Source organism: Atractosteus spatula, chromosome 10 (genome assembly GCF_055471065.1).
Source record: "Atractosteus spatula isolate fAtrSpa1 chromosome 10, fAtrSpa1.hap1, whole genome shotgun sequence".
NCBI classification, from domain to species: domain Eukaryota; kingdom Metazoa; phylum Chordata; class Actinopteri; order Semionotiformes; family Lepisosteidae; genus Atractosteus; species Atractosteus spatula.
Window position 1 is genome coordinate 13,514,060 of NC_142715.1, and position 12,508 is coordinate 13,526,567.

The 12,508-nt window shown below is 40.5% G+C and overlaps 2 non-coding genes across 2 annotated transcripts; both read left to right on the forward strand.

Annotated features, from left to right (window-relative positions):
* Positions 1–708: 708 nt before the first annotated feature.
* Positions 709–791, forward strand: trnal-uaa (transfer RNA leucine (anticodon UAA)). The gene has a single exon. It is a non-coding gene; the product is annotated as a tRNA-Leu (tRNA).
* A 9,845-nt stretch (positions 792–10,636) lies between these two features.
* trnas-gcu (transfer RNA serine (anticodon GCU)) lies at positions 10,637–10,718 on the forward strand. Its single transcript has one exon. It is a non-coding gene; the product is annotated as a tRNA-Ser (tRNA).
* The last annotated feature ends 1,790 nt before the right edge of the window (positions 10,719–12,508 follow it).

Here is a 12,508-nt window from a genome sequence, read left to right on the forward strand (position 1 = left end):
TGGTATCGGAATATACTGATCCGCATAAGAAGCGCTACCGGTTTCAGATAGTTTTTATTGAGTGCTGCTCTAAACTTTACATTTGCTTAGACTTGTTTTCCCCATGAAAAAAGACATTTCCCTAATTACATTTAACTTTTTTTCCCTTATCATCAAGTAGAAATAAATAAAACATATCATTCCATTTAAGAGCCACAGGCAAGATGGCTGGTGGTCCAAGGCGCTGCGTTCAGGTTGTAGCTTCCCCTAGAGATGTTTGTTCATTTCCCACTTCTGACAAAGAAGTTAGAGTGGAAACGATAACATCCCTTAGTAGAAAACATCTCACATTTCATGTGTTTAATGTTAAGTGTCTTGGTGGTTGATGGCTCTTCTCTCTTGCAGGGTGATGGCAAAATTCTTGAGAGAGGGAGTCTCCTACGTAAGGCTGCTCTTCGTCAAGAGTGGAGACAACAGGAACAGATTTCAAACCGACATTAATTACTGAGAGCAGGCGAAAACGTCTTTTGAAATGAGGAAATGTCTGCTGACAGTAAACAGAGCTCACGCTGAGCTGCGGACAAGCGCTCCTCGTTAGTACAGTGCTGAGTACCCCTGCTTGTTGAGCGGGAGACCGGGGTACGTTTCTGTGACAGGGCGCTGGTTTATTTTTTTTTAATTGTTGAATCATATTTAAATGTTAAACAACTGAGCAGCATATTGCTGTAGACCAGGATGGCCGAGTGGTTAAGGCGTTGGACTTAAAATCCAATGGACGAAAGTCCACGTGGGTTTGATCCCCACTCCTGGTAGTGTTGTAATAAGTTTTAAGTGACAGAACACTTTGATGATTTACACTCCATTTAAATATGAATTTACTCAATTTCAGTTCAGTTCTCTTCACTCCCACTCCCTGGCATAACTGAACTCTCACTATCGCATACTGAAGGCTTTACATCCATTAGCTGTGATACAGCTCCCAATAAAGACGGAATCGAACAGTTTGTTCTGTCTCTCATGATGATCCTCTTCTCGATCCAAATGAAATGTTTAATATGATGCCTCGAGAAAAAAAAGGAGTGAATTTCCGCCTGTAATGATTGATGCCCCATCAAACATTTTGTAACATCCCCGGAAGTTTATACAGTAGAATCCTGGTTTGTGGCTTAAATTCAAGGTAAACAAGACTAAGGAAACGAGTTGGAAACTTGATGTCGAATTAATCACCCGGAATATTTCACTACATTGGGCAATATGTGCCAGAGAGGAGTACTTTAGATCCCTTCGATAGCTCAGTTGGTAGCGTGGCGGACTATATTAGAAACAGTTAGGAATCCTTAAGTCGCTGTTTTCACTCCAGCTCGAAGGAAGGTGCTTTTGTGAACTTTAATCAAAGAGTTAAAATAGCGAATCTTTTTCACTCAGACGTTGATCAAAAGCTCAATAAACGATGAAGCAGAGGCTCTTGTTCCGAATTCAGCTAACATCTAATTGTCTTGTTTTGGCCAAGATCTGATCTTTGAATTAAGAGACTACTCTGTCTGATTTGTAATTCAAAAGTAGATACAAATGTCACTGTTTTCAAAGGATAGGTACTTAATTGGCTTTATGATTTGGTATTGATTTTGTATCGTTATATTATTAAGTTTGTGCTTTCTGTGTTTTTTATCATATTGTGAACTTCTTTTTTAAACAAATGCTTACAAAGGCAAACACAGCACACATCTGTTTATACCAGCGATGAATTGTACATTTTTATTAAGTACAATCTACTGTATTTTTAGAAAAAAATGGCGTACTGTGCACGATATGTTGCAGAAACACAACCTGATATTTTCATAATTATTATTTTAATCATTTGACAAGTATGAGGTCCCGGATCCAAATCTTCAGTTCTGATTTTTTTTTTGTGATATCTTCTCTTCCTCTCGTGGAAATCACAAGATGTGAGCAAATGTTTTTTGTTCTTTTTTTTTCATGTTGCGATCCAAAGAGCCTCAGACGCACAGTCTGACAGTAACCAAACCAGAATGGATTCTGCTGGGAGCCGGACTGATCTCATTCTCACTCCCTGTGCTGAAAACAGAATTATCTCTTCCCCGAATATCGTCTACAGCTACTAGATATTGCTCTGCGTCCTACTGCTCCAGCAATTCCTTTGACCAAAGACAGATCACTTGTGCGCTTTTAACCTTCTTGCAGCTACAGGCTCTTTGGTGGTTCATGCTGATCATCCTGTGGATCCAAAGAAAATTTTAAAGCTGATACATTTTCGATTGTAATTTGCATCTAGCTACAACGTCCCTGGAAAAGAGATTTTATTAGTTGCGTGCAATCGGTATCTTTTACTTGACGTATGGTAGTAGAAATAGTTTGAAAAATGTTTTCTTAAGAAGATTGTATTGCCAGGACCTGCCTTTAGCGCTCAGTAGCGATTTCGCTGTTGATATAGATGGAGAAGAAATGTAAGATGAATGGATGATCTAAGCTAAAATAGCCCTAACACCCCTCCTGTAACAGTGTTTGTATTCATAGCAAGTAATATTCTTTTTCAAACCCGACCGTTGCTTTTGCATTAAGTGTTATGTAACCATTAGCGGTTTCGGTAGCTTCTGAAGAGCGCACTTTTCCAAACTGAAGCCTATAAGAACATTATTCAAGATGCACCATGGCCCAGAATCGTGCATCGGGACAAGGATTAACATCAATTGAAAGTACTCCCAAATAAAAGATTTGACCGAAAAATTAAAAGAGTAGGCAAGTATTAAAACAACACCATAACTTCTTGACATAACTTCCAAACTCTTTCCTGGTTCAGGCCATGTAAAATGACATCATCAGTGGTCATGCCGAGGTTGTGAGTTTAAGCCTCACCTGGAGCAGCCTGGTTTTCTGTCTTGACAGGTAAACAGTGTTTTGTGTTATTTGCTAAATGGAGAGAGGATTCTGTGTTAATTGTGCTCCTCCTTGAAGAGGTCAAGATGAGATGTTCACGAGGCTGGTGGTAAATATCCTATCCAGGAATATTTTTTGTTCTTTATTGGGGAATATCGAATATCCGGGCTGTACTGTAGTAAACACATTAGGGGAGACGGTGTGTCTGCTCTCTGTGAGAGAGACTGGCGGGAAGAATAATCTGTGGTCTGGGAAGAAGAGACCCTCGTTGGAAGAGCGGCGCTCCTCACAGGAGAGAATGAAAAAAATCTTTTTCAGGGACGCTGATTTTTCTCTTTGGGGGAGTTAAAAGCACTTGTGGCGAGTGACCTAGTGGTGCAATGGTAGCGTGTCTGACTCCAGATCAGAAAGTTGTGTGTTCAACTCACGTCGAGATCAGCTGATGTGTTTGCAGGTGCTGTGTTGCATGTGTTTGCCGAACCCGGAAATTACACCACGCAGTTGGGTTTTATCTGTACACCACTTAAGTAATCTGAATGAAATAACAGAGCAGTACAAAACACCCAATCAGGAGCTTATGCAGCGAATCATCTTGAACACGACAAGAGAAAAGGCACACTGCACAAAAAGCCTGATTTAAATCACAAAACCCCGGGAGAAGTCGAATCGACAATCTTATAAAACGAAATCAGACGCGTTATCCATTAAACCACTAGCCCGTCACGTAAATGAATTGCACCATGGTGAGTTCTGCGCCGCTACTAGTAATACCCCACCCTCATCTTAAATTCTAAGTGAGAAACGTGTTTTCTACATTTTTGTCAGTTTTAAAACTAGGAGTATACGGCACTCTGCACAGTGTACGAAGTAAATTATTTTCGCAGTAATTAATTTATTTATTATATTTATTAATAAAATAATAAAATAAATTTACTTCGTACACTATGCAGAGTGCCGTATACTCCTAGTTGCGGCACACACGATATATACAGTAAAAAGCCTCAGGCACTGTGTTAGATGTGTTTTCGACGTTATATATGCGTTTATTAATGTCGTCAATTTTACGGTTGCAATTCGACTTTGATTATACGTCGCAACGACGTTTATATACGTATAGCCGTATTTTCGCTGTGAATATACGTATATTCGACGAATCACCGCCCACTGGGAATAGGTTTATTCCATGCTGAAAAGAGAAGAGAGAAAACATAACGTTTCAGCTGTGAAACCTTCTTCAGGTTTGTTTTCTCTCTTCTATTTTCAGCATGGAATAAACCTACAGTATTACTTGTTCCTTTGCAGATTCGAATGCTGACGTAGCTACCCACCTGAATATATTAAACGTTTCATCTATATGATTAACATAATGTTCTCCTGAATAACTACTCGAAAGAAGCCGCAGCTCAGGTGTTAGAGATATTTGAAATTGGATCAGTGGATTTAGAGTCCAGACTGTGAACTGACAGCTGACACAGGTCTTTTATAGAACCGTTTTGATTTTCTCTACTTTGTCCCCGTAACGTCATTGTCCTGCTCGCAGCCGAGCCCGACACACGGTACCGTCTGGTTTCTGTCGCTGGGCGGGTCTGTGTGGGTTCTAATGCCCCAGTATTATGACGGGGACACTGGACTGTAAACAGGTGCCGTCCTTTGGCTGAGACGTAAAACCGAGGTCCTGACTCTGTGGTCATTAAAAATCCCAGGTCGTCTCTCGAAAGAGTAGGGGTGTAACCCCGGCATCCTGGCCAAATTTCCCATTGACCCTTACCAGTCATGGCCTCCTAATAATCCCCATCTCTGAACTGGCTTCATCACTCTGCTCTCCTCCCCACTAATAGCTGATGTGTGGTGAGTGTTCTGGCGCACTAGGGGAGTCCCCATTACCTCTAAAGCGCTTTGAGTGGAGTGTCCAGAAAAGCGCTATATATGTTTAAACAAATGTAATAAAAATATCATGTTTGATTAATGTAAAAACTGATAAAGCTAATGCTTTTTTCAGGGCTATATCTACTTTTTTTAAAAAAAGAGAAGTCTGTCGCGATTGTGAAATTTAGAGAACATGCACCAGCGGGTACCTTCACATCTCCAGCTTCAGTCTCGCCTGTAGCTGCAAGAAGGTTAAAAGCGCACAAGTGATCTGTCTTTGGTCAAAGGAATTGCTGGAGCAGTAGGACGCAGAGCAATATCTAGCAGCTGTAGACGATGTTCGGGGAAGAGATAATTCTGTTTTCAGCACAGGGAGTGAGAATGAGCTCAGTCCGGCTCCCAGCTGAATCCATCCTGGTTTGGTTACTGTTGACTGTGCGTCTGAGGCTCTTTTTTCGCAACGTGAAAAAAAAAACAATTGTTCACATCGTGTGACTTCCACGAGAGGAAGGGAAGATATCATTTTTAAAAATATCAGGACTGAAGATTTGGATCCGGGGCCTCATACTTATCAAATTATTAAAATAATAGTTATTAAAATATCAGATTGTGTTTCTGCAACATTTTGTGCACAGTACGCCATCTTTATCTAAAAATAAAACAGTCACAACGAGGCCTTTACACGCAGTCTGGGGTATTTTTCCCTTTTATATTTTTGCCACTTTATATCGAACCTGTTATACTCCCAAAAGTGCACAGTAGATTGTACTTAATAAAAATGTACAATTCACCGCTGGTATAAACAGATGTGTGCCTTGTCTGGCTTTGTAAGCATTTGTTTAAAAAATAAGTTCACAATACGATAAAAACACAGAAAGCACAAACTTAATAATACAACGATACAAAATCAATACCAAATCATAAAGCCAATTAAGTAGCTATCCTTTGAAAACAGAGAAAACCTTTATATCTAAAAAAAACTTGACATTTGTATGTATTTTTGAATTACAAAGCAGACAGAGTAGTCCCTTAATTGAAAGATCAGATCTTGGCCAAAACAAGACAATCAGACGTGAGCTGAATTCAGAACAGGAGCCTCTGCTTCATTTATTGAGCTTTTGATCAATGTCTGAATGAAACAAATTCGCTATTTTAATTATTTGATTAAAGTACCTTCCTTCGAGCCGGAGTCAAACTAGCAATTTAAGGATTCCCAGCTGTTCCCACTACTGTCCTTCACTCTACCAGCTGAGCTATCGAAGGGATGTCAGGTGCTGCTCTCTGTCACATACTGCCCAATGTTGTGCAATGTTCCGGATGATTTAAATCACAGATCGACATCGTTTCCCACTCGTTTCCTTAGTCTTTTTTACCTTGAATTTAACCGACGAACCAGGATTCTACTGTATAAACTTCCGGGGATATTACAAAATGTTTGATGAGGCATCAATCATTCCAGGCAGAAATGGACTCATTTTTTTTTTCTCGGGGGATCATATTAAACATTTCATTTGGATCGAGAAGAGGATCATGAGGAACAAAACTAAGTTTCATTATGTGTTTATTAGAAGCTTTATCACAGCTAATGCATATAAGCCTTTAGTATGCGATAGTGAGAGTTCAGTTATGCCGGGGAGTGAAGAGAACTGAAATTTAGTAAATTCATATTTAAATAGATTGCAAATCTTCTAAGTGTTCTGTCACTGCAAAATTACAGGAGTCTACCAGCTGCCAGACGTGCTTGTTTTGGGACTATTTCCAATAAGTATCACATTAGTAGTTGTGTGTCCTTTCTGGTATCTTTTAAACTGTGAGGGACAAACGAGACAGAGACACAGTAATAATCCTATTTTACAGTGTCCTGCATTTTAATTTACTGATCAGATAAATTGAAATGTTCTGATTCAGAACCCCTGCAGTTCGTACTAATTAGAACTCAACAATGCTCCCGAGTCCTGAGCACTACACTGAGTTCAGCTGGGCTCTGACTTTGTTCAGCATGACATGTTGTTGCATTTGAGCTCAGAGCTGGGGATGATCTCCATATTCTACCACACTAACTAGTCCGAAACTTAGAACACAGTACACACTTTTTAAGTGAAGTCAGGTTGTTAAAAAATTAAACCAGCGCCCTGTCACAGAAACGTACCCCGGTCTCCCGCGCAACAAGCGGGTGTACTCAGCACTGTACTAACGAGGAGCACTTGTCCGGAGCTCAGCGTGAGCTCTGTTTACTGTCAGCAGACATTTCCTCATTTCAAAAGACGTTTTCACCTGCTCTCAGCTTTTTATAGACGGTCATAAACGCTCAAGAAGTAATTCATTTCAGTTTGAAGCCTGTTTCTGTTGTCTCCGCTCTTGATGAAGAAAAGCCGTGCGTGTGAGACTCCCTCTCTGAAGACGTTTGCCGTCACCCTGCAAGAGAGAAGATCCATCAATCACCGAGGCAACCACTGAGACAATTAACATTAAACACGTGAAATGAGAGATGTTTTCTACCTAGGGATTTTATCGTTTCTACTCTAACTTCTTTGTCAGAAGTGGAATTTCAACAAACGCCTCAAGGAGAAACTGCAACCTGAATGCAACGCCTTAGACCACCAACCATCCTGCCTGGGGCTTTTATATGGAATTATATTTTATTTCTTTCTACTTGTTGATAAGAAAAAAGTGAAATCATGTAATTAGGGAAATGTCTTTTGTTCATAGGGAAAACTAGTACGAGCAAATGTAAAGTTTAGAGCAGCGCTCAATAAAAACGATCAGAAACCGAACGCGCTTCTTATGCGGATCAATATATTCCGATACCGCTGGTTCTGCAGAAGAATAGCCGAACTCCAAGCACTGTGTTGCCATTACGGCTACTCTGGCTGCAGCTGCTGTAAGACCTAGTCAGCCGGCACCGAAAGTTGTAGGAGGTCAGACTGGTTGGCGCTGTCTAAATAACAGTGTCAAAATATTACACAAAGGCTGTAAAGCACACTCTGAATCGATCCGAAAATTTGATTTCCGCGAACCGTTTAGGCTCCAACAGGGAACTTGGCGCGTCTCCTGCAAAGCATTTACTTTACTGGTGCTTTTAACAGACCGTTTTATCTAGCTCGTCAGGATGGCCGAGTGGTCTAAGGCGCCCAACTCAAGAACTCTTGTCTTTCCTTGCTTGGGTGTCCCGGTCCTCTGAATAGACGGGTGGGTTCATATCCCACTCCTTACAGCTACTATCTTACATGTTTCCCGACTGTTGTGCTCGCTAACACGGAAAAATGGAGAAACCAGTTTGCGGGCACATGATAGGCAGGGAAATGCTTCGTGAACTCTTCAATGTGATCAGCAGAAAGTCAAATAGGCTTCGAATTCTGCCTTAAGAACTTTGTGCTGCCTGTAATCTGGAAAGATTTACTGCAAGGTATGCATTCAAATGTGAAAGACCGCAATAAAAAAAAACAGAAGAAGATTTATTAAAACATTGTTTTCCTTGCGGTTTCTCCTGTATTTCACTAAATGTGGCATTGTGAAATCAACCTGTAGCCCTACGGAATGCAGTCACTCTCCCAGTGACAGCGGCAGGAGCCGAGACGATTACAGTATATCAGAGCTCGAACAGAGTTCGAAAATCTAGGCAAAGTGATTCATAGAACATGTGTATTAAACTTTCCTATGTGCCTGGCCTTACTGAAGTATTTGTAGCTGTATTTCAGCTTCTGTCTATTTCTATACTTTACAGTAGATAGTGTTTAGCCAGAGAAGAGAGATACAAGCGCTACACCCCCACAGTAACCGTCCAATAACCTTAACTAAAGCAGGAAGATCAGTTTCTGCTCGACACAGCTGTTTTCTGAACTGCAAATCTCCAACACAGGCTGGAGGCGCTGTGTGTCCAGGCTGAGCGGTTATATGAGAAAAGACTCAGCGAGCTGCAGGTGCGGCTCATTACTCTGCGCTCCCCATGCGGAATGCACGCGTCCTCCCTGCTTTATTACCTTCATACACTCCTCTCAAACCACAGCAAACGCGGTGAACATTTACTGGGTCTTTCTTTCCGAGATCACAGGCAGAAACAATAAACACGCTGAAAACAGGAAGGTATTCCTGATCGTAGGCGAAGATGCGCAAAAATAAATTTCCTAAAATCCAATAAAGTCCTGTCACGTTCAGTTACTATTCTGATGTATCTGAATAGTTATGGCAATGTTGTTAAAAAAAAGAGATAAATGAACTTTTTTATTTCATTCGAGCTGTAAATTTGAAAATGTTTTATTTTCAATTATCTAAATAATACAAAACACAATCACTCATCGTAAGCGTCTGACCATTGATATTCCGGAATTATAAGCCCGTACACAGGCATTGCGAAATCACACGCTGACAAGCAATTCAACGAATATGATGCCTTTCAGGGGCCGAATATTAGACACGAGTCATCGTGCGGAGTTTTTTCCTCCACTACCGCAGTCTTTGCTTCGGACCACCCCTCTTGCCACATTTGCGCTTTATTTTCGATTTTCTGTATAGAACACCGAATATCTTGAGGAAGTCTGGCAAGCGAAGACTGCTGGATTATTGACGTGCAAACATTGGTTCAAAATCAACATCCTCTGCTATGTTGCTTCTTTGATAGTTTCTTCAAATTCCTCATCTGACTTTTAATATCGAGGGATATTGAGCATAATACCATACTATTTGTAGCTTTCTTTTGATCGCCTGTTTTATTAAAATGCCAGCCTCTTTTACAGTTATTTTAGATGTTTGGCAAGGTGTAATATCCTCCCTCGCATCCTCAGCTAAAATATTTTAAAAGTACAACAAAATTACATTATATTGAACAGCACTAGGTTAACATTTAGAATTCAAATTAAGGTAAATATACGAAAATATTAAAATATAACTCCGGCGATCTGTCGTTTTTGCTTGTCAAGTTCTCAGATAATTTTGCACTGTATTTTTAATTATTTTAGCTGAGGATGCAACAGGAGTATAAGTGAATTCTCCCGCCACACATTGGAACATAAATTTCCATGGGTGAATACTATCTGCTTGGAAGTTGCCCTTGTCGGTAATTATTGGAAATTCCCGGTAATGTTGACTCTATCGCAGTCTTTACCTCTGACCAACCCTCAATTGTTTACTACTGCAAATATCAAAATAGTTAAGGTTTTGCGGACAAATTAAATATCTGTGGTGATGATGTTTACTATGGGAGGAAGTGCGTCCCTGGGTGGGCTCAAAACACCCAACGTTGGGTTAAGAGCCGAACACGCCAACCAAATGCACCACAGAAACGCTTACCCGCCGCTTTTTGGCATTTACATACTTTTGGTGAACACAAAATTCGCTCACATTTCATCTTTCGTAAGATATATGATTTAAAAAAGTTCCACAAAGGAAATGAATACATGCATTAAACCAAATCAAGCCCTCTGTGAGTGTCCCAAATGATCTGTTCTGTAAAACAAGACAGGAAGAAAGGCTTCGCTAGAATTTGAACACAGAATTTCCTCTTTATTAAACAGGTGCTTTAACCAGCTAAACCACGGCGCCGGCAGAGCACTATGCTTACAGCCACGTGGACATACCGCTCTGAGACATCTGCGTTCGGTGTGCGCTGAGCCTGCTCGCCGAGCAAGTTGCCTCCTTTTCATGCACTAGCAGCCCCGATACTAAGAGACAGGATGAGAAATGGCTTTTATCTGGCACTTTTCATATCCAAGGAGATCGATGTGCTTTCCGTGTACAACAGGGTGTCCTCTATACTCGCCACTGAAGCACAGGACACGCCTGGTGGATTGACATCACAGCAAAATAGTGAAATGGCAGGTGGAAGAGGAAAATGACCCTCAAGAATGAAGAAAGATGATCTTGAGCGCGCCAACTCATGTCCGAAGGGGCTGACTTTCTCGACGAGGTGGCCGAGTGGTTAAGGCGATGGACTGCTAATCCATTGTGCTCTGCACGCGTGGGTTCGAATCCCATCCTCGTCGTCTTGAGCTTCTGACTTGTGATCCATTTCTAAGTCGGGTTTGTGCACTTTTGCTACTGTAGTAGAGCAGTAATATTTCTAGCGTTGGCTGAACATGGCTTACAACAGTAGCTGACAGACAATAGTCTCTTAATATTTAGGTTACACTTATGTTTTGTACTGCTTTCACCTGATATTAATAGTAGTCCTGATGAACGGTTTTGGGACATGGTACATCTTGAAAAATGTTCTTGTTAATTTCAATTAGGAAAAACTGCACTCACCAGAAGCTGAAACAGGTCGTGTTTAAATAATATGCAATAGCAACGTTTGGAGTTGAATCTAGATATGAGTCCTTACCTGTTACAGGAGGCGTTTTAGGACTTTTTTTTTACCTCAAATAAAGCTATCAATTCATCTTACATTTCTACTACATCAGTATTAGCAACGTTATCTTTACCTAGCACTAAATGTAGCTTTAAATAAGAGTAAATTTTAAAATATATGTAAAAGTAAATGCTATTCCATATATTGTAACTTTGTGGTATTTAGAATGTTTATCTGAGGATGCAAGGGAAAGTATTATACCTTGCGAAACATCCAAGACAAAGGTAAAAGAGGCTCATATTTTAATAAAATTTTCGATCAAAAGAAAACCACTCTGTATATCATCGTTAATATCCCAAGATATCGACGTTCAGTTGAAAGATTTGAAGAAACTCTCCAAGAAGCAACTGCAGTAGCGGAGTTTTGATTTGAACCGATGTTTGCACCTCAATAATCCATTAGTCCTCGAAAGAAACAAAGGCAGGGATGTTTTGAGTGTCACCATGATCCTCTTCTCATTTCAAAAGAAAGGTTTTGTATGATCCTGATTCCACTAGAAAAAGAGTCAATTTCTGCCTGCATTGATATCCCTTCAAACGATTTGTAAGATCTCTGGTAGAATATACAGTAGAATCCTGGTCTATTTCTTCTACTAAAAGAGACTATGGGACTGAGTATTTTGATGTCGAACTGGGATAAATAAATTAAATAAATTAAATAAACAGAAACAGTACACTACATTGGGCTACGCGTATGACAAAACGTGGGCGTTTTAAGTTGACCTTTCCATAGCTCAGTTGCTAGAGCGTAAAACTGTTTAAAAAAAGCAGCGGGCGATTATGTCGCTGTTTTGAATCCGGCTCGAAGGATGGTGTTTTCTTGCTCCTTAATTAAAGAGTGAAAACAGCGAATTTGTCTTTCACTTTTACGTTCACCAAACGCTCAGCAAACAGAGAAGCAGAGGCTCCTGTTCTGATCTATCCTCACGTCTGATTGTCTTGCTTTGACCTTTAAAATGTGCACTGTTGACGGTTCACTCTTCCTAACACAATTAAAGACCTGCGGAAAAAACTCGGTATCGGGAGTTTAGTTCAGTGGTAGCGCGCACGTACTCTATGAAGCTTCGTTTTTAATCGCTGGCGTCTCCACTCCCGATTCTTTTTAAACGCGATATCTTTCCTTCCTCGTGTGACTTCCCTCGTGTGTGAATTTCAGGGAGACACATAAACCCTTTGTCTGTTTTAAAGAGACATTTTTTTTAAAACCAGACAAAACGAAAGACGTAGTAATTAGACACACGTAAAAAACACGTGAATCTAATTGAGAAAATGTGGACAGGGGCAATGCATTACTAGTAGCGGCTCTGAGCTCACTGTAGTGCAGTTGACTAAAGCGACAGTAGGATTAGTGGCGCAATGGATAACGCATCTGACTTCGGATCGGAAGATTGCAGGTTCGATTCCTGTCTGGCTCGTGAAGCTTTTA